Below are 25,451 nucleotides of genomic sequence, written 5' to 3'. Positions count from 1 at the left end.
AGCTGATAGGCTAGACAGGGACCTAAGTACCACTGCAGGTGGGGTCTGCGTACCTGCTTGCTTGTAGCTCCCAGACGCAGTGACATAACTTACACTGGCAGCCTGCATTTTTAATGGAAGCAGAGCACAGCAAGTGTGCGGGATTGGAGATAGCTCCCACAGGAAAGTAGCTGCAAAGGTGGAAACGTGCTTGCTGATAGGCTACACGAGGACCTATGTACCACTGTAGGTGGGGTCTTCGTACCTACTTTCTTTTAGCTCCCAGACCCAGTGGCGTAACTTCTACCGGCAGCCTGTATTTTCAATGTGAGCGAATTAGGCCAAGTGCACGGGATTTGAGATAACTCCCAGAGGAAAGCATACTTGAAAGCAGTCTGTATTTTTTCAATGTGAGCTGAGCAGGCCAATGATGCGGGATAGCAGGTAGCTCCCAAAAGAAAACAGATGGAAAAGTGGCACATTGCTGGCTTTTAGGCTATCTGGGACCTATGTACCACTGTAGGTGGGGTCTGCATACCTGCTTTCTTGTAGCTCCCAGGCGCAGTGGCGTAACTTCTACTAGCAGCCTGTATTTTTTCTATGAGAGTTGAGCAAGCCAAGCGCGAGGGATTGGAGATAACTCTTACAGGAAAGTAGCTGCAAAGGTGGCACAGTGCTGGCTGTAAGGCTACACAAGGACCTACATACCAATGCAGATGGTCTCTGCGTACCTGCTTTCTTTTAGCTCCCAGACGAAGTGGCGTAACTTTTACTGGCAGCGTGTATTTTTTCAAAGGGAGCTGAGCAAGCCAATTGAGCAGGATTAGAGATAGCTCTTAAAGGAAAGCAGCTGCAAAGGTGACGCTGTGCTAGCTGATAGGCTATACAAAGATCTACGTTCCACTGTAAGTGGGGTCTGCGTACCTTCTTCATTGTAGCTCCCAGACGCAGTGGCATAATTTCTACCAACAGCATGTATTTTTTTACTGGGTGGTATGCAGGCCAAGTGTGCAGGATCGGAGATATCTCCCAGAGCAAAGCAGCTGCAAAGGTTGAACAGTGCTGTCTAATAGAATACACGGGCACCTACATACCACTGTAGGTGGGATCTACGTACCTGTTTTCTTCTAGTTCTCAGATGCAGTGAGGTAACATTTACCGTCAGACTAAACTTCAAATGAGAGCTGAGCAGGCAAAGTGCACGGAATTGGAGATAGGTCCCACAGAAAAGCAGCTGCAAAGGTGGCACAGTGCTGGCTGGTAGGCTACACGGGGACCTACATTCCACTTTCGTTGGGATCTGCGTAACTCCTTTCTTCTAGCTCTCAGACGCAGAGACGTAACATGTACTGGCAGGCTGTATTTCAAATAGGAGCTGAGTAGGCCAAGTGCGCGAGATTGGAGATAGATCCCACAGAACTGTAGATGCACCAGTGACACAGATCTAACTAACAGGCTACACAGGGATCTACGTACTACTGTAGGTGGGGTCTGCCTACCTGCTTTCTTTTAGCTCCCAGACTCAGTAGGGTATCTTCTACTAGCACCCTGTATTTTCAATGGGAACTGAATAGGCCAAGTGTGCGGACAGACAGTGGCGCAACATCTACTGGCAGCCTGTATTTCAATAGGGAGTCAAACAGTGCAAGTGCGCCAGATTGGATAGCTCCCACAGGAAAGCAGTTGCAAAGATTGCATGTTTCTGGGTGACAGGCTACAAGGGGATCTAAGTAGCACTGAATGTTGGCTCTGCGTACCTGCTTTCTTATATTTCCCAGAAGCAGTGGCGTAACTTATACCAGAAACTTGTATTTTCAGTGGGAGCTGAGCAGACCAAGTATTCGGGATTGAGAAATAGCTCCCACAGGACAGAAGCTACAAATATGGCACAGTACTGGCTGATAGGCTACAAGGTGATCCACTTTAGGTGGGATCTCTGTACCTGTATTCTTGTGGCTCCCAGACACAGTGGTGTAACATGTACCAGGAGGCTATATTTCAAAAGGGAGATGAGTAGGCCAAGTGTGCACGATTGGAGATAATTCCCACAGGAAAGCAGTTGCAAAGTTGACACGGTGCTTGCTGATAGTCTACACTGGGACCTACGTCCCACCCTAGGTGGGCTCAGCGTACCTGCTTTCTTGTAGCTCCTAGACACAGTGGAGTAACTTAGAATGGTGGCCTATAGTTTTAATGGGAGCTGAGCAGACCAAGTGTGCAGGATTAAAGACAGCTCCCAAATGAAAGCATCTGCAAAGGTGGCACAGTGCTGACTGATAGTATACACAGGGACCTACGCACCACTTTAGGTGGGATCAGCATACCTGCTTTATTGTACCTCACAGATGCAGTTGTGTAACATCTACCGTCAGTCTGTATTTAAAACGGGAGCTGAGACGGCGGGGGATTGGAGATAGCTCCCACAGGAAAGTACCTGAAAAGCTGGCTGTACTTGGTCTGGGATGGTAGTGATTTTCTACAGCAGTTCTTCAGCGCTGTGCTTACTGTTGGTATCAATATTACGACTACTGATCACACTAACCTTCACCAATAGCTTTGGGTGAGAACAATCTTGGGAGGGACCACGGCCAGAACAGCTGACCCAGGCTGACCAAGAAGATTTTCCATACCATATGACGTCAACTCAGTAAAATAAACTGGGGGAGAGTAGCAGGAAGGAGAGGAAGGATTCATTTCTGGCCTTCCAAAAGAAACCGCTATGCGTACTGAAGCCCTGCTTCTCGGGAGGTGACAGGACATTGCTGCAGATAAGAAGTAGAGAGTAACACCTTTATCTGCCTTTGCTTTGCTACCCGAAAGTGTGGCTTTCTTGTTTCTTTATTAAACTGCTTTTATCTCAACCCATGATACTCCCATCTTATTTTCTCCCCTTCCCTGGCTCGCTGGAGAGGTGGGGGATAGAGCGGTGTGGTGGGCACCTGACATCTAGACAGGGTCAAACTACCTCAGCCTTTTTGACTCCCAACATGGGGCAAGATAATAGCAGTTTTACATTAAATGCATTTTAATTATAGTAATCCAATGAGTGCAAAGTTCCTGTGCTGGTCACGGAGCCTTGCTGTAATGCAGCTTATTTTACACTTTGTAATGTTTGGGAACATGATACTAACACTGACTCTGTGCTGCACTCTAACCTTGATAGCTTTGCTAAGTTGTCTGTATGGTTTTGTGAAAAGGATGAAAGAGCCTGGGAATATGATAATAATAATTGTGAGTCTCATTCTATTACTGATGGATTTGCTGTGCTGTTGGAGCTATCTTGTGGAGGTCTTGGGGCAAAGCATCTCTTTCCCTTCAGCTCGGACTGATGTAGACAATTTTGTTATACAGACTTCCCAGGTCCTTAGTCACCCTTATATGAGAGTTTTAATATTACTAATTAATATGGGTGCTATATTACATATTTTGTGGAATCTGGACTCATCTTGGTATCAGAGAGGACAAATTTGGGATGGAAACATGTTAAAATGCCCCCTGACGTGGTCAGTCCCTGGGTGGCAGGGTGTGTAGATGAATTTGGGCAAATTCCTAGGACGGTTATCACCTCCTGTAACCTGGGATTTTACACCTGAACAGATGAAAAACCCTGCTTTACTGGCATACCACCTGACAGAAGGGTGTCTTGCCTACCCCAATGAGGGAAACTCAAATTGTATCTGAGACCACCATGGTTGAGTCAGTCCCAGTCCAGTCCTCTCAGAGAACTATGGCCGAGGTGAAAATTCAACCTGTATCTGAGACCACCATGGTTGAGTCAGGGAATCAAACAACAACCACAGTGGTTGCCCCAGTCGTGAAAAAGAAACAGTGGATAAGGAGGTCAAGTCCATATCATTGAATAGTAAGGGCAGAAGAGGAGGAAGAGGAAAGGTTAGAAGAAGAAGCTGGTCCTTCAGTAAGGAGATCAGGAGAAGGAGTGAAAGCAATTGAAAAGGAAATAAACACTACTGGGTCACTCACCTCATCAGAACTTCGAGATATGCGAAAAGATTACGTTGACGAATCCCAAATCGCAAAAAACTTATTAACACAGGAATGCAGATAAGCAGGCACTTCTTTATTATGCAATGCTGGGAAAACACGGAGGATAGCTCCTCCATACGTGCTTCCTTGATATTTACCATTTTCAGGGTTTCTATACAGCTCAAACAAAAGAATCACGTTTGTCAACACAAGCATGCATAAAATGTCCATCTATCAATTTAGTCCTTCACCTTGATTGGTTCCCAACAAACACAAAATTTCAGAAGTCACAGTGATTGGTCAAAAAAAGATATCAGTCCCTTTGTTTTAGTAACAACTAAGGTAACAGCCAAAGTAACCTAACGAATACATCTTCCAGGGTCTTGTGGTTAAGGTAACATCTAAGGTAACCTAACAAATACATTTACCAGGATCTCCTAGCTAAGGTAACAGGTTCCTATCAGGTGTGGTATGTAATACTTGCAGTTTTATCCTTATGTGATTCAAATGAATAACAAGTGCTGGACTACTTATTGTGATGATAAGTTGTTAACTAAAATAAATGTGTATCTGCAACATTTTCAGTCCCCAGCCACCTGAGCGGATTGGTGCCTGGCTGCTCCGATGTTGGGATAATAGGGCTGACATTCAGAAACTGGAAAGTAGAGAAGCCCAGCAGCTGGGATCTATTGCTAGGGACTGGGGAATTCATAGAGACATCGGAAAGAAGACCTCACTTTACAGTCTCTGGAAATGGCTCCTCTCAAAGATATCCATTCGAGGAAGACCTTGTAAATGCCCGAGGAAAGTGGACTAGAGCTGATGAAGGCATCCAATACCTAAGGGAATTAGCTGTGTTGGAAGTCATCTATGGTGATCTAGATAATGCTGAGGCCTCCACAGATCCAGACGATGTCCAGTGTACACAGACCATGTTGAGAAAAGTGATTCAGAGTGCCCCAGCTACATATTCTAATATCTTGGCAATGGTGTATCATCCAGACATGGATATACCAACAGTGGAGAGAATATCTTCTTGGTTACAAAACTATGAAGAGAGCCTCTGCACCTCCTCACCAGTGTGGGATGATGGCCTGACTGTCAGAACTGCCCCAAGAATTCAGTCATCCACTGCCCCGACCAGGGGAAAGGAAGTCCTAGACGCAGGAGTACACAACAAAATGAACTTGGGCTCTTTTTGCGTGGTCAAGGAGAGGATATGAGGAAAAGGGATGGTGAATCCACCTTTAAGCTGCAAGCGCGTGTACGTGAACTAAGGAGGAAGACAGCTATTAGAAAAGGACCACCAAAGAGGGCTGTCAGCATATTAGCTGCCAGAACAAAAGAGGACAATCAGCAATCTCTAAGGAATAGAAGAACTGCAACCACTTCCTTCGATGCCAGTGAGGAGACTTCAGGTCTAAAATTGCAAGCATCAGATAGCGAATACTCTGATGAAGAACAGAAATAGTGGGTCCCTGCCTCCAGCCAGGAGGAGGAAAGGGATGACCGAATCTACTGGACTGTGTGGGTTCGATGGCCTGGCACATCAAATGCACAAAGGTATAAAGCCTTAGTAGACAAAGGAGCAGAGTATACATTGATGCCACCAAGGTATAGAGGCACAGATTCTGTCTGGATCTGTGGAGTGACAGCGGGATTTGAAGACTTATCTGTCTTAGAGGTTGAAGTGAGCTTAACAGGGGACAAATGGGAAAAGCACCCCATTGTGACTGGTCCAGAGGCCCCTTTTATTCTTGGCATAGATTACCTGAGGAGAGGGTACTTCAAAGACCCCAAGGGGTATCGATGGACTTTTGGTATAGTCACTGTAGATACAGAGAAAATCAAACAACTCTGCAGTTTACCTGGCCTCTCAGAAGACCCTTTTGTTGTGGGATTGCTGCAAGTTCAAGAGCAACAGGTACCAATTACGACCAGGACAGTGCACCGGAGGCAATATCGCATGAACCAAAATACCCTGGCTCCCATCTGTGAGTTGATTCATCAACTGGAGGCTCAAGGAGTAATTAGCAAAACTCATTCCCCATTTAATAGTCCCATATGGCCTGTGAAAAAATCTGATGGAGGGTGTAGGCTAACAGTAGACTATCGTGGACTGAATGAAGTGCTGCTGTACCAGACGTTGAAGTTCCAGTATGAACTGGAGTCAAAAGCAGCCAAGTGTTATGCTACGATTGACATCGCTAATGCATCTTTCTCAATTCCGTTGGCAGCAGAGTGAAGGCCAGCATTCGCTTTCACATGGAGAGGTGTCCAATATACCTGGAATCGATTGCCCCAGGGGTGGAAACATAGTCCTACTATTTGTCATGGTCTAATCCAAACTGTGCTAGAAATGGGTGACTCCCTTGAACATTTTCAGTACATCAAAGACATAATTGTACGGGGCAACAAGGAAGAAGAAGTGTTTGAGAAAGGGAAAAGAATAATACAGATTCTCCTAAAAGTTGATTTTGCTGTAAAAAGAAACAAATAAAGGTTCCTGCAGAAGAGATATAGTTTTTGGGCATAAAATGGCAAGATGGGCATCAGCATGTGCCTCTGGATGTTGTTAACAAAATAGCGACTATGTCTCAACCAACTAATAAGAAAGAAAAACAAACTTTCCTGGGCCTTGTGGGATCCTGGTGTATGCATATCCCAGGTTATAGTCAGCTTGTGAGCCCTCTTTTTAGAGTAACCAGAAAGAAGAACTGTTTTGAGTGGGGCCTTGAGACACAACAACCTTTGCAACAAATTAAACAAGAAACAGCTCGTGCAGTCGCCCTAGGGCCATCCGTACAGGACCAGATGTGCAGAATATCCTCTACACTGCCGCTGGAGAGCATGGTCTCACCTAGAGGCTCTGACTGAAAACATCTGGACAAACCCGAGGTCGACCATTTGGATTTTGGAGCCGAGGATATCAAGGATGAAAAGCTCACTAATCCTCAACTGAAAAAGAAATAATAGCAGAATATGAGGGACTTCAAACTGCTTCAGAAGTCATTGGCACAGAAGCTCATCTCCTCTTGGCACCACGTCTGCCCGTGCTATCACTGGATGTTCAAAGGGAAAACCCCTTCTATGCATCATGCAACAAGCACTACATGGAGTAAGTGGGTGGCATTGAATACACAACTATCTCGGCTGGGGAAATCTAATCGCCCAGGAATCCTGGAAGAGATCATGGACTGGCCAGAATACAGGGATTTTGGAGCATTGCCTAAGGAAGTAGTTCGTGTCCAAGAGGCACCACCATATAATGAACTATCAGAAGATGAGAGGCATTATGCTTTGTTTACTGATGAATCCTGCTGCGTGGTAGGAAATCATCGTAAGTGGAAAGCTGCTGTGTAGAGTCCCACAGGACGAGGTTTTGAGGCCACTGAAGGATAAGGTGAGTCGAGTCAGTTTACTGAAGTGAAAGCCATCCAACTAGCTCTAAAGACTGCAGAACGAGAAAAGTGGCCAGTACTCTATACTGACTCCTGGATGGTGGCTAATGCCGTATGGGGATGGCTACAGCAATGGAAGAAGACCAACTGGCAGCGCAAGGGTAAACCCATCTGGGCTGATGCATTATGGCAAGACTATGTCGCTCGGGTGGAAAATATGACTCTGAAAGTACGTCATGGAGATGCTCACGTGCCCAAAGGCTGTGTCACTGAAGAACAATGGAACAACCAACAGGTAGACAAAGCTGCCAAAATTGAAGTAGCTCAGGTAGACCTAGACTGGCAGCATAAAGGTGAGCTATTTATAGCTCAAAGGGCTTTTGAAACATCAGGACATCTGGGAAGAGATGCAACATACAGATGGACTCGTGATCTAGGGATGGATTTGACCATGGAAGCCATTACACAGGTCACCCACGAATGCAAAACATGCTGCAATCAAGCGAGCCACACGAATCAAGTCTCCCTGGAACAGAGGCCGATGGCTGGGTTTTCAATATGATGAGGCCTGGCAAATTGACATTTTTGGACCGTCACCACGAACACACCAAGGCAAGCGTTATATACTCACCATGGTCCAGTTGGTTGGAAACATACCCTGTAAACCATGCCACTGCCCGATATACTGTCTTGGATCTTCAAAGGCAAGTTTTCTGGTGACACAGTACTCCAGAAAAATTGAATCAGACAATGGGACTCATTTTCGAAATAATCTCATAAACTCCTGGGCAAAGAAACATGGCATTGAGTGGATATACCACATCCCCTATCACCGATAAACCTCTGGAAAGACTGAAAGATATAATGGATTACTAAAGACCATGTTGAGAGCACTGGGCAATGGGGCATGAAAGCAGTGGGATAAAAATTTAGCAGAAGCCACTTGGCTGGTCAATAGCAGAGGTTCAACTAACCATCCTGGTCCTGCCCAAACAAAACCACTACATACTGTGGGAGGAGACAAGGTCCCCGTAGTGCACCCAGGGAAATGGCTGGGGAATGCAGTATGGGTTGCACCTCCCATGGGAAAGATGAAACCCTTTTGTGGGATTGTCTTTGCAAAAGGGCCTGGGTGTATTTGGTGTGTGATGAGAAAGGATGGGGAAACTCAATGTATGCCTCAAGGAGACTAAACCTTGGGGGAAAAATAACCTGTTATGTGAGTTATCTGTTGTACACGATGAGGTATGAACTTCGCAAGAAAACCAGACAAGTGGACAAATCAAGCCGGTGCTGGTGCCCAACACTGAACACACTGTTTCCCCTGGCCTGGATATCCATCTTTATGGATGAGACATAAGTTATGCCCTGCTCCAGTGAACATCTACAGAGGATGAAAGATATAAGAATGTTGTTTGTTTGTTTGATGCAAGATGCAAGAGGGAATACAAGAATGATGTTTGTCTGTTGAAGAGTGGGGGTACTGGTTAATGAGAGTATATAAGAATGTATATGGATTGTTAAGATGGTTTGTCTGAGCATGACATAAATGGTATGGAATAAGGGGTGGAGACTGTAGTGGGTCTGGGACGGTAGTGATTTTCCACAGCAGCTCCTGCAGTGCTGTGCTTACTGTTGATATCAATATCTCCCATCTTATTTTCTCCCCTTCCCTGGCTTGCTGAGGAGGTGGGGGATAAAGCGGTGTGGTGGGCACCTGTCGTTTACAGTGCTTGATTTAAGAGATGCTTTCTTTTGTATCCCTTTGGAAAAGGAAAGTTGTAAACTATTTGCTTTTGAGTGGGAAAGCCCCAAAACAGGACGCGAGGTGCAGGTAACATGGACACGGCTACCCTGGGCATTCAAGAACAGCCCGACTATCTTTGGAAGACAACTAGCGAAAGAACTGGAACTCTGGACTCATGAAAAGACAGTGACACCAAGACCAGAGCATCTGCTTCTCCAATATGTGGATGACATCCTGATTGCCACAACGAGAGGATCAGCCTGCATATAGGTAACCATTGAACTTTTAAACTGTTGGGGATTAAACGGGTACAAGGTATCGAAAGAAAAAGCTCAAATAGCAACCAAACAGTGATATATTTGGGTCTCGAAATTTCAAAAGGAGAACAGAGACTGGGGACGAAGTGAAAGGAAGTGATTTGTGCTATTCTGGAACCACACACTGTGCATGAGTTGTGGGCATTTTTGGGAATGACGGGATGGTGCAGGCTCTGGATCATGGATTATGGACTTTTAGCCAAACCATTATATGAAGCACAAAAATCTACCCTTTTTACAAGGGGCAAAGAAGAGCAAGAAGACTTCCGGAAGCTTAAAATAGCTCTGATGACAGCCCCAGCCTTAGACTTGCCAGATCTAAACAAAGACTTTCAGTTATTTGTTCATGAACAACAGCATTTGGCTCTAGGAGTTCTGACGCAGAAACTAGGAAGTTGTAAGAGACCAGTGGGATATTTTTCCAAACAACTGGACTTGGTGAACAAGGGACGGTCTTCTTTCCTGCGAGCAGTAGCTGCAACTGTCACACTGATCCAAGAAGCAAGAAAGTTGACCTTGGAAAGGACTGTTACAGTCTATGTCCCACATACGGTAACCATAGTCTTGGAGCAAAAGGGAGGACATTGGTTACCCCCGAGTCGAATGATGAAATACCAGGTAATTCTCACTGAGCAAGATGATGTAGTGTTGAAAACAACTAACCTTCTAACTCCTGCAGTGTTTCTGAGTACTTCAAAGGAAGAGCAACAACTGGAACATGACTGTGTTGCAACCACTTGTCGTGGTTTAGGCCCATCAGGGAACAAAGGCCACGATTAGCCTCGAGTACCGAAGAGGCTGAGGATTGCTCGAGGGCAGGGAGGGCTTAATTGCCGCTTAAGGTTCAGGACAAAACAGACCAGGCTACTCGGTTTTGGGGAAGAAAACAGAAAATAATTTAATGCAAAATCAACCAAAACATAACCAAAATGAAACAACCCAGAGTAATACATCAATGGAGAGTCCAACCAGCCTTTTTAAGAACACCTTCTTGCCACCCCTCCCCTCTTCCCGGGTTCAGAGCCCTGATCCCGGTGTTTTTACCTTGCCCCCCCCCTGAACGGTTCGCGGGGGGGGGGGCAGGCAGTAGGGGGTTCAGTCAGTCGGTTTCCGAGAGCTTCTGCCGTTTGTCCCTCCTCAGGACGGGTGAACTCCACACCAGTCCTCCCTGCAAGTCCGTGGGGTAACTCACAAGCATGGCAGACTTGCACGGGCTGCTCCGATGCCCACTTATTCCAAAGGCTGCAGCTCCTCTCTGCCTCTCGTGTGGGGCTGCTCTGCGGCGCGCAGGCTCTCCAACACGGCCTGGGCCATGGCCATCTCCCCACACAGTCCCCCGCCCGTCCGGGCTCACCCACACGGAGCTGTTGGTGGCTCTCAGTCTTGCCACGAATCTCCATAGGTTTCAGGGGCACAGCTTGTATTCTCGCCACGGCTTGCAGAGGGGTCTCCGGTCTACTGCTTCTCGTTCCTTCCTCCTTCTCTGGCTGAAGGGTCCGCGTGGTGGCCTCCATCTTGTATCACTCTCCACCTCCCGACTCGCATTTCAAATTCCCGTCCCCTAAATAGTGATCGCAGAGGCGCCAGATTGGCCCAGCCGGGCCGGAGGTGGGTCTGAACCTAGGAGCCGGGGGAGGGTCTTCACTGCAACCCGCTCCCCCTGTTACCAAGCCAAAAGCTGCTCCTGGCTAAACCAGGACACCACTGAACATACATATTCCAGCAGAGAGGACCTGAAGGATGATCCTCCTGAAAACCCTGAATGGGAACTGTTCACAGATGGCAGCAGCTTCGTCGTGAATGGAACTCACCACGCAGGATATGCGGTAACAACCGAAAAATCGGTAATAGCAGAAAATGCATTGCCAAGTACAACATCTGCACAGAAGGCAGAACTGATTGCATTGACATGTACTTTGGTATTAAGTAAAAGAAAACGAGTTAATATTTGGACTAATTCAAAATATGCCTTTGTCCATGTCCATGGCGCCCTGTGGAAAGAAAGAGGACTACTGTCCTCCCAGGGAACAAACATTAAGCATCAAAAGGAAATCTTGCAACTGCTAGGGGCTGTGTGGGAACCAGTTCAAGTGACAATCATGCACTGTAAGACACATCAGACAGGGAACTCAAAGATAATTGATGGAAGCAGATTAGCAGATCAGACTGCAAGGAAAATAGCACAACACACAGTCTCACAAAAGACAATCATCCCCACCAGAACAATAGCACTCCCTAAGGAGCCACCAAAATATTCAGGGGAGGATGAGAAATTTGTTGACACCTTTTCAGGATGGCCAGAAGCCTTTCCCTGTCGAAACAGTTAAATGGCTCCTGCAAGAAATTATCCCAAGGTTTGGAGGTCCATTTGGAATATCTTCAGACAGAGGACCACATTTCCTAGGAATTTCCTGGGATTTACACGCCCCTTGGAGACGGCAATCAAGTGAAAAAGTGGAAAGAATGAATCAGACCCTAAAAAAAAAAAATTAGAAAAATTTTTCAGGAGACTAAATTGAAACGGTCCTAGGCACTTCCACTCGCATTGCTACAAATAAGAGTGAAACTTCAAAGTGGAATGTCAATAAGTCCTTATGAGATAATGTATGGAAAACCCTATGAGGTTCCTGAACCGAATCCAAACATGCATGTGACAGGAGAACAAGATGTATATAACTATTTGCTTTCTCTTGGAAAAACCCTAAACAGGCTCCTAAGTGCAGTACACAACAGTACATAAAGACCTGCAATGAAGAACCTCTGCCAGGAAGGTGGAAGGGACCATACCGGATGTTGCTGACCACCTTCACTGCAATCAGGATTGCTGAATCAGATGCCTGGATCCACTACACTCGGGTGAAGAAGGCACTGTCAAGTCCATGGAAGTTGGAGAGTTGTAGGCGATTTTGAGAAATTGAAGTTAACTCTGAAACATGACCAATCAAGGTGAAGGGCTAAATTGATAGATGGACATTTTTTGCATGTTTGTGTTGGCAAATGTGATTCTTCGGCTTGAGCTGTATAAAAACCCTGAAAATGGTAACTAACAAGGAAACATGTATGGAGGAGCTATCCCCCGTGTTTTCCCAGCACTGCATAATAAAGAAGTGTCTGGCTTATCTGCATTCATGTGTAGATAAGTTTTTCCCGATTGCGGATCCCTCAACAGTGCTGGCTGCTGTGCTGGTGGATTGGAGATAGCTCCCACAGGAAAGCAGCTGCAAACGTGTAACAGTGCTGACTGATAGGCTAAACTGGGACCTACGTACCACTGTAGGTGGGGTCTGCGTACCTGCTTTCTTTTATCTCCAGACGCAGTGGTGTAACCTGTGCCTGCAGTCAGTATTTTCAATGAGAACTGAGAAGGCCTAGTGCGCAGGATTGAAGATTGTTCCCACAGGAAAGTATCTGCAAAGGTTAAACAGTGCTAGCTGATAGGCTACACGGGGATCTACGTATCACTGTAGGTGACGTCTGCTTACCTGCTTTCCTGTAGCTCTGAGAGGCAGTGGCGTAACTTCTACCGGCAGCCTGTATTTTTTCAATGGAAGCTGAGTAAGTCAAGTGAGCAAGATTGGAGATACGTCCCAGAGGAAAGGAGCTGTAAAGGTTGCACATGGCTGGCTGATAAGCTACACGCGGATCAATGTACCACTGTACGTGCGGTCTGCGTATCTGCTTTCTTTTAGCTCCCAGACGCAGTGGCGTAACTTCTACTGGCAGCCTGTACTTTCACTGGGGGCAGAGCAGGCCAAGTCAATGGGATTGGAAATAGCTTCCACATGAAAGCAGTGGCAAAGTTAGCACAGTGCTTGCTGATATGCTATACAGGGACAAAAGTACCACTTTAGGAGGGGTGTGCTTACTTGCTTTCCTGTAGCTCCCAGACTCAGTGGCGTAACTTCTACCTGCAGCCTGTATTTTTTCAATGGGAGCTGAGCAAGCCAAGGATGCGGGATTGGAAATTGCTCCCACGGGAAAACAGGTACAAAAGTGGCACAGTGCTGACTGTTAGGCGAAAAAGGGATCAACGTACCACTGTAGGTGGGATCTGCGTGCCTGCTTTCTTTTAGCTCCCAGACGCAGTGGCGTAACTTGTACTAGCAGTCTGTATTTTCAATGAGAGATGAGGAGACCAAGCGCGCAGGATTGGAGATAGCTCCCAAAGGAAAGCAGCTGCAAAGGTGGCACAGTGCTGGTTGATAGACTACATGGGGATCAACATACTACTGTAGATGGGGTCTGCGTACCTGCTTTCTTGTAGCTCCCAGAGGTAGTGGGGTAACTTCTACTCCAATGCACGCAGACTGGGGAATAAGCAGGAAGAACTTGAGATGTGGGTGCGGATGCGGGGCTAGGATCTCATTGCAGTCACAGAGACGTTGTGGGAAAGCTGACATGATGGGAGCACAGCAATGGACAGTTATGTATTGTTCAGGAAAGACAGACTGGCAAGGCGTGAAGGTTGAGTTATTCTCTATGTGAGAGTTCAATTAATATGTACTGAACTGTGCCTGGGTGGGGATGAGGACAGAGTAGAGTACTTATGGGTAAAAATTATTGGCCACAGCAAGGCACGTGATATTATTGTAGGAGTCCACTACAGGCCACCTGATCAGGATGTGGATGTGGATGAGGCCTTCTACAAACAGCTAGGAGTTGAGCAGGCCAAATGCGGGGGTTGTAGATAGCTCCTACAGGAAAGCAGCTGCATAGGTGGCCAAGTGCTGGCTGATAGGCTACCTGGGAACCTACGTAATACTGTAGGTGCAGTCTGCGTACCTTCTTTCTTGTAGCTCCCAGAGGAACTGACGAAACTGCTAACGACAGTCTATTTTAAATGGAAATATAGCAGGCAAAGTGCGTAGGATTGGAGATAGGTCTCACAGGAAAGCAGCTGCAAAGCTGACACAGTTCTGGCTTATAGGCTACACGGGGACCTACGTACTCTGTAGGTGGGGTCTGACTACCTGCTTTCTTGTAGCTCCCAGATGCAGTGGCGTAACTTCTAACGACAGCCTGTATTTTCAATGGGAGTTGAGCAGGTCAAGTGCACAGGACTGCAGATAGATCCCAAAGGAAAGAAACTGCAAAGGTGACACAGTTCTGGCTGATAGGCTACATGGGGACCAACAAACCAATGTAGGTTGTGTCTGCATACTTGCTTTCTTGTAGCTCCCAGAGGCAGTGGTGTAACTTCTACTGGCTCCAATGGGAGCTGAGCAGGCCAAGTGCGTGGGGTGAAAGATAGCTCCAACAGGAAAGCAGTTGCAAAGTTGGCACAGTGCTGGATGATAGGATACAAGGGGATCTACGTACCACTGTAAGTGGGCTCTGCATACCTGTATTCTTGTAGCTCCAAGACTCAGTGACGTAACATGTACCAGCAGGCTGTATTTTCAATGTTAGTTGAGTAGACCAAGTGCGCATGATAGAAGATTGCTCCCACAGAAAAGCAACTTCAAAGGCGGCACAGTGCTAGCTGATAGGCTACATGGGGACTTACGTACCACTGCAGATGGACTCTACATACCTGCTTTCTTGTAGCTTACAGAGGAAGTGGCGAAACTTCTACAGGCAAAATGTATTTTTAATGTGAGCTGAGCAGACCAAGTACACGGGATTAAAGATAGCTCCCACAGGAAAGCAGCTGCAACGGTGGAATAGTGCTGGCTGATGGACTACACGGGGACCTACATACCCCTTAAAGTGGGGTCTGCGTACTTGCTTTCTTGTAGCTCCCAGACACAGTGGCGTCACTCCTCCCAGCAGCCTGTATTTACAACGGGAGCTGAGCAGGCCAAGTGCAGGGGACTGGAGAGAGCTCGCACAGGAAAGCAACTTCAAAGGTGGCACAGTGCTGGCTGATAGACTACACGGGGATCTATGTACCACTTTAGGTGGGGACTGCTTACCTGCTTTCTTGTAGCTCCCAGACGCAGTGGCGTAACTTTTAACGACAGCCTGTATTTCAAACAAGAGCTGAGTAGGTCAAGTGCGCGGGATTGAAGATAGCTACCAAGGAAAAAAACTGCAAAGGTGGCACACTGATGGCTTCTAATCTATACAGGGATCTACATATTACTTTAGTTGGGATCTGTTTATCTTTGTAGCTCCACGATGAAGTGGCGTAACTTCTAATGGCAGTCTGTATTTTCAATGGGATCTGAGTAGGTCAAGTGCGCGGGATTGGACATAGCTCCCATAGGAAAACAACTGGAAAGGTGGCACAGTGCCACCTTTGTTTTCGGCTCTTGGCCTAAAAAAAACAGCTCGAAGCCTGAAAAAAACAGCTCAAAGCCTATAAAACCAGCTCAAAGCCTATGAAACCAGCTCGAAGCCTAAGAAACCAGCTCGAAGCCTAAAAAAACAAACAGCTCTAAGCCTACTTCATGCGGCTATCAACCCAGGGTTCGATTCTCAGCTGGATGGGAAGAAATCCAGTCCTACTCAGTGTGAGTGATAGCAGAAATCTTCTTCTTTATTGAAAGCAGGCTCTAACTTATATACACAGCAGCTTCAAAGCTAGCTCAGCAACAGCAGCTAATAGATTACATTTTCTTGTTTCATCCTACTTGTGGTTTCTGCGATAAGCAAGCTCCCTCACATTTTCCCATCTTGTTTTTCCTCAAAGTTGTTTACCACCTTCAGCTGAAAACAGTCCAACCTTGAGGGAACAAAAAGCGGCCTGCTGTCTACGTGACAGCAACTGCTTTAACCATGTCTCTGACTCTGGTCTTGATTGTGCATCAAATCTATATAACTAGAACCCAGACTGCCTTGCCCCAACGGGCCTAGCATTATACCCTGGGATCCATGTCCATGCTCCCTCACTTTTTTCTCCACAGCACAGTGCTGGCAGATAGACTACAATAGGAGCTATGTACCACTGTAGGTGGGGTCTGCATACCCACTTTCTTGTAGCTCCCAGACGCAGTGGCGTAACTTCTACTGACAGACTGTATTTTCAATGGGAGCTGAGCAGGCAAAGTGTGTGAAATTGGCCATAGCTCCCATGAGAAAGTAACTGCAAAGATGGCACAGTTCTGACTGATAGGCTGCAAGAGGACCTACGTACCACTGTAAATGACCTCTGCGTACCGGCTTTCCTGTAGCTCTCAGACACAGTGCAGTAACTTATATCATTAGCCTGTATTTCAAGCAGAAGCTGAGCAGGCAATGTGCGCGGGACTGGAGATAGCTCCCACAGGGACCTACGTACCACTGTAGGAAAGGTCTGCCTACCTGTTTTCCCTTAGCTTTCAGACGCAGTGACCTAACATATATTGGCTGACTGTATTGAAATGAGAGCTGAGCAGGCCAAGTGCTAATAGAAAGCAGGCACGCAGAGCCTACCTACAGTCGAACATAGGTCCCTGTGTAGTCTATCAGCCAACGCTGTGCCACCTTTGCAGTTTCCTGTGGGAGCTATTTCCAAACCAGCACACTTGGCCTGCTCATCTCCCATTGAAAATACAGGCTTTTCGAACAACTTACGCCACTGTGTCTGGGAGCTACAGGAAAGCAGGTGTGCAGACCGCACCTACAGTGATACGTAGGTCCCCATGTAGCCTATGAGCCAGCACTGTGCCACCTTTTAAACTGCTTTACTGTCAGATCTATCTCCAATCCCGCACACTTGGCCTCCTCAGCTCCCATTGAAAGAAAAGGCTGCCAGTAAAGTTACTCCACTGCGTCTGGGTTCTACATGAAAGCAGGTACGCAGAGCCCACCTACATTGGCACGTAGGTGCCCGTGTAGCCTATCAGCCAACACTGTGCCACCTTTGCAGCTGCATTCCTGTGGGAGCTATCTCCAATCCCACGCAATTGGCCTGCTAAACTCCCATTGAAAACACAGGCTGCTGGTAGAAGTTACGCCTCTGCGTCTGTTTGCTAAAAGAAAGCAGGTATGCAGATCCCACCGACATTGATACGTAGGTCCCTGTGTAGCCTAATAGCCAGCACTTTTTCACCTTTTCAGCTGCTTTCCTGTGGGAACTATCTCCAATCAACCAGCAAAGCAGTCAGCACTTTGCCACTGTGGCATGCCCACCACACCACTCTATGCCCCACGTCCCCAGTGAGCCAGGGAAGGGGAGAAAATGAGATGGGAGTCTCGTTGGTTCAGATAAAAGCAGTTTAATAAAGAAAAAGCAAAGCCGTGCGCACGGGAAGCAAAGCAAAAGCAGAGAAAGCTGATACTCTCTACTTCCCATCAGCAGCGATGTCTGGCCACCTCCCGAAAAGCAGGGCTTCCGTAAGCATAGTGGTTACTTTTGGAAGACCAGCAATGAATCTTGCCTCCCCTTACTGCTCCTCTCCCCCAGTTTATTTTACTGAGCTGATGTCATATGGTATGGGAAATCTCATTGGTCAGCCTGGGTCAGCTGTTCTGACCATGGTCCCTCCCAAGATTGTGCTCACCCACAACTGTTGGTGAAGGTGGGGGAAGGAATGCTGGAGGGATAGCCCTGATTCTGTGCGAGCAGTAGTCCTAATATTGATATCAACAGTAAGCACAGCACTGCAAGAGCTGCTGTGGAAGATCACTACCATCCAAGACCCAGTACAGCCACCCTTTAAGCTGTCTCAGCTCCCGTTTGAAATACAGACTGCCTGTAGATGTTACGCCACTGCGTCTGGGAGCTAAAAGAAAGAAGATACACAGACCTCACCTACAGTGGTACGTAGGGCCCCATGTAGCCTATCAGCCAGCACTGTGCCACATTTGCAGCTGCTTTCCTATGGGAGCTATCTCCAATCCCATGCACTTGGCCTGCTCAGCTCCCTTTAAAAAAAATACAGGCTGCTGGGGGAAATTATGCCACTGCGTCTGGGAGCTACAAGAAAGCAGGTACTCAAATTGCACCTACAGTGGTATGTAGATCCCTGTGTAGCTTATCAGCCAGCACTGTGCCACCTTTGCAACTGCTTTGCTGTGGGAGCTATCTCAAATCCCATGCACTTACCCTGCTCAGCTCCTATTGAAAATACAGGCTGCCGGTAAAAGTTACACCCCTGCATCGTGGAGATAAAAAAAAGCAGGTACGCAGATCCCACGTACAGTGATACGTAGGTCCCTATGTAGCTTATGAGCTAGCACTGTGCCACTTTTGCAGCTGCTTTCCTGTGGGAGGTATCCTCAATCCGGTGCTCTTGGCTTGCTGAGCTCAAATTGAAAATAAAGGTTGCCGTTATTTAATGGAAAAGGTCATGTTCGTTAATCAAATCATGAAAGAATAGTTGCTCAAGGAATCGTTTAAAGTAATTTTAAAAGTCTTGTAAGGCTTTAACTGTAAAGTTTCTACAATTTGAACAGGTACAGTTGGCTGAGATGCTTATAGGAGGTACAATAGGTTGCGCATGAGCTGATAAGAGCCAACAGAAGAGTTCATGAGCGAACCACTAGAGGAAGACTACTGACTTCATCTCAGGCACCACCCTAAAACCACCAGGAAGCAGAAGAAGACCCCCTAGTAACAAGATGGGCATATGCACAAAGTACACCAGGGAGCGATGCACCCGAGCAGTAAGAACTGTATAAAAGGACTGTGATATGGGGGAGGCGAAGCGAGCCGTTGGTGGAGCAGAGTCTCCCGGCCACCCAGCACATTTTTGCTTATGTGCCGCTTGCTTAATTAATTTGATCCGTGAGTCACTTAAATTGGCTAGTGAATTTTATCACAGCAATCTATAACAATTTGGTGCCATTACTTGGATACAGATGGTATTGGTATTGGACTGCCAGACTAAGAGGCGCCCCATCTACGAATGGACCTGGTGTGGGAAATTCCCTTGCCAAACTCTGTATTCCGAACCCCCTCCAAATTTGGCAAATAAGCAAATAAACCTGCAGTACTCCATAATTTTTGTGCACGAAGATCCGAACAAAGACTCTGGATTGAGTAAGTATTTGAGTGGTTCCGTTGGGTCGGGGTGGGTTTCCTAGAGCGCGAGTCACTGAGAGGTCTCGAGATCAAGCTAGTGCGGACCCTCCAGTAGTGCAGTTCCCACTGCCCGCGAGGGCGTGGGTCAACACCAAGGGGAACGATTGTGAAAACGTGTCAAGGGCACTCTGGAAGATGGGACAGAGGAAGAGTAAGCCCTCTGATCCCATGGGTGGCCATAGAGATAGGCTGCCAGATATTCTCCCAGAAAGTCCTCTGGGGACGATGATAAAAGTTTGGAATGATTCTCCCTGTAGAAGACAATAGAGTAAGGAAAAGATGGTACATTACTGTATGGAAGTTTGAGGGGGGAAGTCATTAGGAAATCTCCATATTATTTGACCCATATTTGGGTCTTTTGAGGGCTGGTTATGCGCAGACCTCAATTTGTGGGTAAATGATAAAAAGACCGTTACCCAAGGGGAAATTGAATATGCGAGTCTCTGGATACCCCAACCTTCTGATAAGGTATCTTCCTTCGCTCTTAAGGAAAAGAAAGCTAAGAGCCCACCCGGAGAGGAGATTTGGTCGCCCCCATATGTTCCACCAACTACTGAGTCTGGTCCTCCGATTTTACCTCTACCACCTCCCCCCCCTGCCCGAGACAGAGGTGAGTCTCGTCCCTCCAGAAGTAGAGTATCGGGACAGAAACTCTGAGTTAGAACTGAAATCTCCAGGCCCCTTGACTCGGGAGGGAAGGGCTGAGGAGGGGTTATTCCCCTTGAGTGAAGTCCCCATTGTGAATGCAGGAGCAGGAGCTCAGAGAGGAGGACCAGGGGTTGGTTATATAGCTGTGCCCTTGAATACCGGGGATGTGAGAAAATTAAAAAAAGGAGATGGAGAGTTTGTTAGAAGATCCTCTGGGTGTGTCTGAGAGATAAGATCAGTTCTTAGGGCCAAATCTCTGTACCTGGGATGAACTAGCAGGATCAACAGCACCAGGCAGGACCAGACGCAGATGTGAAATGGCCCTTGCAAAGGCCCAATTGGAATAATCAGATGGCGGAGCACAGAGCCCATATGGCAGACCTCCGAGCCATCATTGTCCAGGGAATCAGAGAGTCTGTTCCCCGAGGACAGAATATTAACAAAGCATTCAATGAGAGACAAAGAAAAGACGAAACCCCGACTGAATGGCTTGAGAGATTACGTAAAAGCCTCCAACTGTACTCTGGAGTAGATCCAGCAGCTCCAGTGGGACAGGCATTATTAAAGACCCAGTTTGTGGCAAAATCATGGGTAGATATCCAAAAGAAACTAGAAAAATTAGAAGATTTGAAAGAAAAATGACTAGATGAATTGCTGAGGAAGGCACAAAAAGTATATGTGAGGAGAGAGGAGGAAGCCGAGAGAAAGCAAACTAGACTTTTAGTGACAGCTGTTCTGGAGGGACAGAAAGGGACTCTGGCAGTAGTCCAAGGCAATGAGAAAGGGAAATAAAAGCCTGGGAGACAGGTGCATTCATCAGAAAAAAGGAATCAAAGGACGATGGAATGTTTTTATTGTAAACAGAAAGGGACAGCAAAAAGGAATTGTAGAAGGAGATTCCAGGATGAACAGAAGTTTAAGGAAGAAAAGGGGGGTCAGGGGCTCTATTTGCTGAGGAATATAGGAGGAACTGAGCCCTTGATAAAACTGAAGTTAGGTCCTCAGCGTCAGGAAGCAGAATTTTTAGTGGACTCTGGGGCTGAGAGATCTACAATCCAGCGATTGCCCCAGGGGTGTAAGATATCTTCAGAGAAAACACAAGTAGTAGGAGCAAAAGGGGCACCATTTAAAGTACCTCTTTTGAAGGAGGTACTGAGAGAATCCGAAGAAGTAAAAATATGCTGTAGGATCCTTTTTGTTAGTTCCGGAGGCTGATTATAATTTATTAGGGAGAGACTTAATTCTAGACTTAGGAAAAACCCTGGGCTGCTGGTAAGGGTAAAGCAGTATCCCTTGTCACAAGAAGGTAAACAAGGATTAAAACCAGAAATAGAAAGACTAATATCTAAGGGACTACTTGAGCCCCGTATGTCCCCTTACAATACTCCCATATTGCCAGTAAAGAAATCTGATGGGACTTAAACATTAGTACATGACCTCCGGGAGAAAAACAAGAGAACTATTACTAGGTTCCCTATGGTAGCTAACCCACACACCTTATTGAGTCAATTGAGTCCAGAGTACCAGTGGTATAGTGTGATAGACCTTAAGGATGCCTTTTGGGCATGTGCCCTGAAAGAGGAGTGCAGGGATTATTTTTCTTTTGATTAGGAAGATCCTGACACCCATAGAAAACAACAGTTGAGATGGACTGTGTTACCACAGGGATTTACAGAGTCCCCCAATCTTTTTGGACAAGCACTAGAACAGATCTTCAGAAATTATGAGTTAGGCAAAGAAGTTATTTTAGTTCAATATGTGGACGATTTATTATTAGCAGGGAGAGACGAAGAAGCTGTTAGACAGGAAAGTATTAAATTGCTTAATTTCCTGAGTTTACAAGGGTTGAAAGTGTCTAAATCTGAATTACTGTTTGCTGAAGAAAAGGTAAAATATTTGGGACACTGGTTTATAAAGGGAAGTAAGAAACTTGATCCAGATTGAGTAAATGGGATACTGTCCCTACAAGATCCAAAGATTGAGACAAGTTAAACAGCTTTTAGGTCTGTTGGGATATTGCAGAAAATGGATTGAAAAGTTTAGTAAGAAAGTAAAATTTTTGTACCAGAAAATAACTCGAGATGGATTAATTAAATGAACCGAAGAAGATGAAAGAGACTTTGAGAATTTAAAAGTGGATTTGATTAATGCTCCTGTGCTTTGCCTGCCTGATGTTAGAAAACCTTTTATTTGTTACCTTTGGAGGGGAGTTAAAGGTGTTTTCTCCCCATAACATTCAGGGGAGGTATTATAACAAAAGGCAGAAAAATGGATAACTGATGCTAGGCTCTTAAAATATGAAGGTATATTAATAGAAATAGAAACCACCAGTATGGGGAGCCAAATGATACCCTAAGGCATTGGCTCCTATGGGAACCAAATGGGAATACCATATCCCGTGGCATCCCCAAAGTTCCGGAAGAGTGGCGAGAATGAATGGAGAAATTAAGAAATCGCTAACAAAATTAATGTTAGAAACAAAAATGTCCTGGATCCTTAGCTTTGTTAAGCATAAGGACGCAACCAAGGACAGACACGGGGGTTTCTCCGTTTGAAATGTTGTATGGGATGCCTTATGATTTAGAGATCCCTCAGGAACATCCTAGCATAGAAGAAGGATATTTGCAGGAATATATTATTGAAATGTTGAAAAGACGGAATGAATTAAGGAAAAGGGAATGGTGGTACAGAGATCACCCTTAGATATTGCTATCCACACGATTAATCCTGGAGACAAAGTCTTGATAAAAACCTGGAAAGAATCATCTTTAGCTCCCCCAATGGGAGGGTCCTTTTCTTGTCTTATTTAAGGATCAATTTCCCAGGATCAGTGGGAAAGTGTAGATCAGTGTAGAGGTCCCAGGAGAACTGAAGTTTAAGCTGTGTAAAAAGTGACATGTTGACTGAGGAGCGGAGTGGAGTGATTTCCTTTTTGTAAAATATTAGTTTAATGTTTAAATTGTGATCATCAGAAAGGTGTAAGATAATCGGTAGGGCTGTTATACCTATTTTAAAGTAACAGATTGTGGAATAGAAATAGCTTAGAAGTATAAAACAATCTGAGTTGAGTGAGGGTTTTAATTTAAGTTTATAAAAGGGTGCTTTATACGCAAAAGGCCCTTAGAACCGAGACCTGGATGTGAAAGCCAGTGTTTCAGGCACCCCGTGGGTGCTGGAGGAAAAGGCAAGAGGAAAGAGGCCTATAAAGAGACACAGAATACCCCTGAAGATTACGACTGCTGCAGAGAAGATCATAAACCTCACTGCTCTAAGCAACAGAGTAGGTGAAGGAGGCAGAGGCGTACAGGGAGTGGGGTATAGAGTCTCTCAAAGCCTCAAATTGGGAATCCTAAGATCTCAAGCCTACCTCTAAGAAGGACAAAAGCGTTGCACCTAAAAGAATGTGGGGTGAAAAACTAAAAAGGAAAGTACCATTTTATTTGATAAAGGTCCCACCATTATCCAGGGATGGTATGTTGTTATCTGGCTGATGGAGTGGTTAACTATCCTAATCCAAATGTTATAGAGCACTGCTAGCTATGTTATAGCATGAACCTCCCATTTTATGAGGCAATCGGAGTGAATGCCTCCAAGTAGGTTTGTTCAAAAATTGATGTAACCCCATGCCTCTTTAAAGGTATTTAATGCCAGCAATGAATACTGTATTCAGGTAACCATTGTTCCACGCATTTTATATCACCCTGAAGAGTTTCTCTATAATCATTGGAATACTGGGGCGATCCGGCATATGCGGGAGCCTTTCACAGTCCTAACTATAGCTACCTTGATGACAATTGGGGCAGCGGGAGCAGGGACTGGGATTACATCTCTAGTGCAGCAGAACCAGAAATTCTAAGCTTTCAGAAGTAGCTTTACAAAATTGCTGGGGGTTGAATCTGTTGCTTTTACAACATGAGGGACTGTGTGCAGCCCTAGGGGAAGAATGATGTTTTTATGCAGATCATACCGGTATAGTGAGAGACAGGATGACAAAATTACAGGAGGGCTTAGAGAAAGGAAAAAGAGAAAGGGAACAGCAACAAGCCTGATATGAGTCATGGTTCAACTATTCCCCTTGGCTCACAATGTTATTGTCAGCTATAGCTGCGTCCGTCATTCTACTGGTATTAGCGCTGACGATTGGGCCTTGTGTATTTGTGTAGTTTGAGCCTGGCTGGATGCCAGGTGCCCACCACACCGCTCTATCCCCCACCTCCTCAGCAAGCCAGAGAAGGGGAGGAAATAAGATGGGAGTCTCGTGGGTTGAGATAAAAGCAGTTTAATAAATAAGCAGCAAAGCCGCACGCGCGGGAAGCAAAGCAAAAGCAGATAAAGCTGTTACTCTCTACTTCCCATCAGCAGCGATGTCCGGCCACCTCCCGAGAAGCAGGGCTTCAGTACCTGTAGCGGTTGCTTTTGGAAGGCCAGAAATGAATCTCGCCTCCCCTTCCTGCTCCTCTCCCCCAGTTTATATTACTGAGCTGACGTCATACGGTATGGAATATCTCCTTGGTCAGCCTGGGCCAGCTGTCCTGGCCATAGTCCCTCCCAAGATCATGCCCACTCACAGCTATAGGTGAAGGTGGGGGAAGGAATGCTGGAGGGACAGCCCTGATGCTGTGCAAGCGGTAGTCATAATATTGATATCAACAGTAAGCACAGCACTGCAGGAGCTGCTATGGAAAATCACTACCATCCCAGACCAACTACATGTATTCAATAAGGTAATGGAGATTGTAAAAACCAGGCTAGAAGCAGCCCACTTAATGCTGGTTAGGAAGCAATACAAGCAATTAGCCAATAGAGAGGATTAAATAAGTGAACACCTATTTTAGAAATGGCTAAAGATGTTATTAGGAGATTTGATGAACTAAATGAGGAAAAGAAAAGGGGGGATTGTAATGGAAAAGGTCATGTTCGTTAACCAAATCATGAAAGAATAGTTGTGCAAGGAACCATTTAAAAGTCTTGTAAAACTTTAACCGTAAAGTTTCTACAATGTGAACAGGTGCAGTTGACTAAGATGCTTATAGGAGGTACAATAGGTTGCGCATGAGCTGATAAGAGCCAACAGAAGAGTTCATTAGCGGGTCACTAGAGGAAGACTACTGACTTCATCCCAGCGGCCACCCTACGATCACCAGGAGGCAGAAGAAGACCCCCTAGTAACAAGACGGGCACATGTGCAGAGTACACTAGGGAGCGATGCACCCGACCAATAAGGACTGTAAAAAAGGAACGTGATACGGGAAGGGAGGTCGCAAGCCGTTCGTGGAGCAGAGTCTCCCGGTTGCCCAGCACTGTTTTTCTTATTTGCCGCTTCCTTAATAAATTTGATCCATGAGTCACTTAAATTGGCTAGTGAACTTTATCACAGCAATCTATAATACGTTAAAAGTTACGTCACTGTGACTGGGAGCTACAAG

Source organism: Colius striatus, chromosome W (genome assembly GCF_028858725.1).
Source record: "Colius striatus isolate bColStr4 chromosome W, bColStr4.1.hap1, whole genome shotgun sequence".
In the NCBI taxonomy this organism is placed as follows: domain Eukaryota; kingdom Metazoa; phylum Chordata; class Aves; order Coliiformes; family Coliidae; genus Colius; species Colius striatus.
This window is presented reverse-complemented; position numbering follows the sequence as displayed.